Source organism: Scyliorhinus torazame, chromosome 14 (assembly GCF_047496885.1).
Source record: "Scyliorhinus torazame isolate Kashiwa2021f chromosome 14, sScyTor2.1, whole genome shotgun sequence".
Lineage (NCBI taxonomy): Eukaryota > Metazoa > Chordata > Chondrichthyes > Carcharhiniformes > Scyliorhinidae > Scyliorhinus > Scyliorhinus torazame.
In genome coordinates this window covers 199,669,266-199,674,258 of record NC_092720.1, presented here as the reverse complement: position 1 = coordinate 199,674,258, position 4,993 = coordinate 199,669,266, and the positions used below count along the sequence as shown (strand labels likewise).

Below are 4,993 nucleotides of genomic sequence, written 5' to 3'. Positions count from 1 at the left end.
CTAGGATTCTCTGGGAAGCCAGGGAAGAGATTGCTGGGCCTTTGGCTTTGATTTTTATGTCATCATTGGCTACAGGAATAGTGCCAGATGACTGGAGGATAGCAAATGTGGTCCCTTTGTTCAAGAAGGGGGGTAGAGACAACCACGGCAACTATAGACCAGTGAGCCTCACGTCTGTTGTGGGTAAAGTCTTGGAGGGGATTATAAGAGACAAGATTTATAATCATCTAGATAGGAATAATATGATTAGGGATAGTCAGCATGGCTTTGTGAAGGGTAGGTCATGCCTCACAAACCTTATCGAGTTCTTTGAGAAGGTGACTGAATAGGTAGACGAAGGTAGAGCAGTTGATGTGGTGTATATGGATTTCAGTAAAGCGTTTGATAAGGTTCCCCATGGTAGGCGATTGCAGAAAATACGGAGGCTGGGGATTGAGGGTGATTTAGAGATGTGGATCAGAAATTGGCTAGCTGAAAGAAGACAGAGGGTGGTGGTTGATGGGAAATGTTCAGAATGGAGTTCAGTTACAAGTGGCGTACCACAAAGATCTATTCTGGGTCCGTTGCTGTTTGTCATTTTTATCAATGACCTAGAGGAGGACGCAGAAGGGTGGGTGAGTAAATTTGCAGACGACACTAAAGTCGGTGGTGTTGTCGACAGTGCGGAAGGATGTAGCAGGTTACAGAGTGACATAGATAAGCTGCAGAGCTGGGCTGAGAGGTGGCAAATGGAGTTTAATGTAGAGAAGTGTGAGGTGATTCACTTTGGAAGGAATAACAGGAATGCGGAATATTTGGCTAATGGTAAAGTTCTTGGAAGTGTGGATGAGCAGAGGGATCGAGTTGTCCATGTACATAGATCCCTGAAAGTTGCCACCCAGGTTGATAGGGTTGTGAAGAAGGCCTAAGGAGTGTTGGCCTTTATTGGTAGAGGGATTGAGTTCCGGAGTCATGAGGCCATGTTGCAGCTGTACAAAACTCTGGTACGGCCGCATTTGGAGTATTGCGTACAGTTCTGGTCACCGCATTATAGGAAGGACGTGGAAGCTTTGGAGCGGGTGCAGAGGAGATTTACCAGGATGTTGCCTGGTATGGAGGGAAAATCTTATGAGGAAAGGCTGATGGACTTGATGTTGTTTTCTTTAGAGAGAAGAAGGTTAAGAGGAGACTTAATAGAGGCATACAAAATGATCAGGGGGTTAGATAGGGTGGACAGTGAGAGCCTTCTCCCGCGGATGGAAATGGCTGGCACGAGGGGACATAGCTTTAAACTGAGGGGTAATAGATATAGGACAGAGGTCAGAGGTAGGTTCTTTACACAAAGAGTGGTGAGGCCGTGGAATGCCCTACCTGAAACAGTAGTGAACTCGCCAACATTGAGGGCATTTAAAAGTTTATTGGATAAGCATATGGATGATAATGGCATAGTGTAGGTTAGATGGCTTTTGTTTTTTGACTTCCCATGTCGGTGCAACATCGTGGGCCGAAGGGCCTGTACTGCGCTGTATCGTTCTATGTTCTATGTTCTAACTGTTCCAGAGTCTATAAAACCTTGCAGGATGGCCGCCAATGTATTCACTATTTCTCGGGCCACTTCCTTAAATACTCTGGGATGTAGAATATCGATTTGGCTATTTATTGGCCTTCAATCCTGTGCATAATTTCATAATTTGGATGGAGTTTCGATACCGTCTGGACTTCTTGCTTACGAATATGCATTTCAGGCTCTGAGCCTGCCTGAGTCTTGGCTTGTCCATTTTACCTGCTAGAATTTGCGAGTTTTCCTGTACCTAGTTGGAAGTGGCCATCCCAGATGACTACAAGTTGATCAGCCATCATGTGTTCTCCATGATATGGTGGAATGGGAGCCAGTGGTTAGCACTGTTGTTTCACAGTGGCAGGGTCCCAGGTTCGATTCCCAGCTTGGGTCACTGTCTGTCTGGAGTTTGCACATTCTCCCCGTATCTGCATGGGTTTCCACCGGGTGCTCCGGTTTCCTCCCACTAGTCTGAAAGACGTGCTTGTTAGGTGTATTGGACATTCTGAATTCTCCCTCAGTGTACTCGAACAGGTGCCGGAGTGTGGCGACTAGGGGATTTTCACAGTAACTTCATGTAAGCCTGCTTGTGACACTAATAAATTTCTCTGTATCTCACTGTAAGGGACCTACATTTGTTTTCACCAATCTTTGTCTCTTCTCATACCTATAGGCGCTTTTACAGTCAGTTTTTATGTTGCCTGCAAGCTTACTCTCATACTCTATTTTCCCCCTTTTAATCAATCTCTTTTTTTCTCGTTGCTGAATTCTAAATTGCTCCCAATCCTCAAGTCTTGTTTTTTCTGGCCAATTTCTGTGCGTCGTCCTTGGATCAAATACTATCTCTAATTTCCCTTGCAAGCCAATTGTTTGGCCACCTTTCCCGTTTTATTTTTGCACCAGACAAGAACGAACAATTGTTGCAGTTCACCCATGCACTCTTTGAATGTTTTCTATTGCTTATCCATTGTCATCCCCTTAAATTACATTCCCCAATCAATCAGGGCCATCTTGCGCCTCATATCATCGTAGTTTTCTTTATTTAGATTCAGGACCCTACTCTCACAACAGCTACTTCACTTTCCATCTCGATGAAGAATTCGATCATATTATGGTCACTCATTCCCAAAAGGCCTTGCACAACTAGATTGCTAATTATTCCATTCTCATTACACAATACCCAATCTAGTATTCTCTAGTCGGATCCTCAAAGTATTGGTCCAGAAATGCTCAGGAAATCAGAAGCACAAAGGGACTTGGGAGTCCTTGTTCAAGTTTCTCTGAAAGTTATTGTGCAGGTTCAGTCGGCAGTTAGGAAGCCAAATGTAATGTTAGCATTGGGGTGGAAAAAAATCAAGTTTGCCTTGAGAGGGACTGTGGAGGGGTTTGCCCTGAGATGGAAACTGTTTATTGACTTCTTCAAGGATAGTTAAGAGGTCAGCGGACAGGACGTTGGGGTTGTAAAAGGAGGCAGGGTGGGTGGTGGATGAAGGCAGGGAGAGTGGGGCGGTGGGGTGTTGGTTGTTTATTTATTATGTCATTTCCTGTCTGTTCTCTTTTTGGTTTTGGTTGTGTTCTTTTTAATAAATTTAGAGTACCCAATTCATTTCTTCCAATTATGGGGCAATTTAGTGTGGCCAATCCGCCTAGCCTGCACATCTTTGGGTTGTAGTGGCGTAACCCACGCAAACATGGGGAGAATGTGCAAACTCCACAGGGACAGTGAATCAGAGCCGGGATCGAACCTGGGACCTCGGCGCCGTGAGGCAGCAGTGCTAACCACTGTGACACCATGCTGCCCTTGGTTTTGGTTGTTTAATGTATCTATGTTAATGCCTTAATAAAAACATTTTTTTAAAAACATGGTTGTTATTTCAAAAGGTGAGGGGCCGCTGCTGCCTGTTTCCAAAGCTAAATGTCAATGAGTTGATAGCTGACTGATGATGTGAGTTTGGATTTATACAGAGAGATACGGGGACTGCTGGAAGTATTATGGGAAGTGGGCAAATTGTAGGAGTAACAAAATGGGGCGGGATTCTCCGCAGCCCGATGACGAAATCGGACACAATGATCGGGTGGAATATAGCTCCAGATGCTGGAAACAGGGCAGGCACCGGTTTGACTCCGGGTCGCGATGTTCCGCCCCTTCCAAATTGGTGTCATCGGGACAACCCACAATGCTCCATCTCCGATGGGCCGAGTTCTCGATGTTCCAGCCCACGTGTGATGCCAGCGGTCAGGAGCCTGGCGTTCAGGCTGCGGAGAGAGAGGGAGGGCATGCGGACAGTGTCCAGCGCCGCCACACTTGGTCGTGATCAGTGCCACGGGATGGGGGGCTTCTGCCAGGACTGAGGAGCGTGGTGGCAGGTGGCCAGGAGATGGGCTGTTTCAGGGTGGGCGGGTACGCGCTCCAGCACGGGCAGTGCCATCTTTTCCGGCGCATGTGTGGGGGTTGTAGGTATATGGGCGGCTGCAGCTTATCAGCCCTGTGCATGTGCAGCACGGGACCTGCCGATTCTCCAACCATTTTCCGCGCGTTCCACGAGTGTTTCACGCAATGCCAGTGCTAGCCACCCACCGGTAGCGGAATTGGTGAGGGTTTCACGTCAATTTTCCCATCGTGAAACTCCACGGATCCTCCGGTGGCATCAGCACTTAGCCTGAGGAATGGAGAATCCAGCCCACGGTGTTTTGAATTTGCCGGCCACAAAATAAAATGTCAGGGTGAGAATTGTGTGGGGCGAGGGTAATTTTTTCTGGTGGAAATAAATTCTAGTTGTGGGTGGATTGCAGGCAGAGTAATAAACTCTGATCAGAAGGAAAAGTTGTCAGGTGATAATAGAAGGGAGTAAAATAATGGACGTAAGGAATTACTGGATGGAAAACCGACGTAACGGCAGGAAATACAAAAAACTGGATGGGAATAGAAGGAATTGAGCGCCCTACTGGCAAGTGTGCGAAGACCAGTTCTATTTTTGTTTCGTAAATCAGGGGAGAGCGCGAACGCAGTCCCCCACTACCACAAATTTTGCAGTCGAGTATCCCGCATTTGGGGACATCGCAGGCGTCAGCACACCCGAAGTGCAATGGGCTAGCCTCGTCCTGGGCGAACCACCTTTTTGATCATGGTTTCACCCCTGCCAGGTAAGTATGCTCAAAAACACGACACACTCCCAGCCTACACCACACATCACATCTTTCACTCACACTTACTGCATTTAGACCGCCGGACTGTCGCTTTCATTAGAATTCCTTCTATCAAAAAACGCTGTATTTCTGCATTATTCTGACAAATATGTGAATGTTACCCTCATTTGTGCAAGATATTCAGATACGAAGCCCCCATTCATATTTGCATATTGCCCTTAAAAGGAAGTGAACCGCCCCTCATGTACTTGTCCGTCAAACCCAGGGACCGTTTCCGGAATAAAACCTTTTCGAACTTTGTTCAGCAAG

The 4,993-nt window shown here is 46.7% G+C and overlaps 1 non-coding gene across 1 annotated transcript; it reads right to left on the bottom strand.

Annotated features, from left to right (window-relative positions):
• Positions 1-4,525: 4,525 nt before the first annotated feature.
• Positions 4,526-4,689, bottom strand: LOC140390608 (U1 spliceosomal RNA). Its single transcript, XR_011934668.1, has one exon. It is a non-coding gene; the product is annotated as a U1 spliceosomal RNA (small nuclear RNA).
• Between the last annotated feature and the right edge of the window lie 304 nt (positions 4,690-4,993).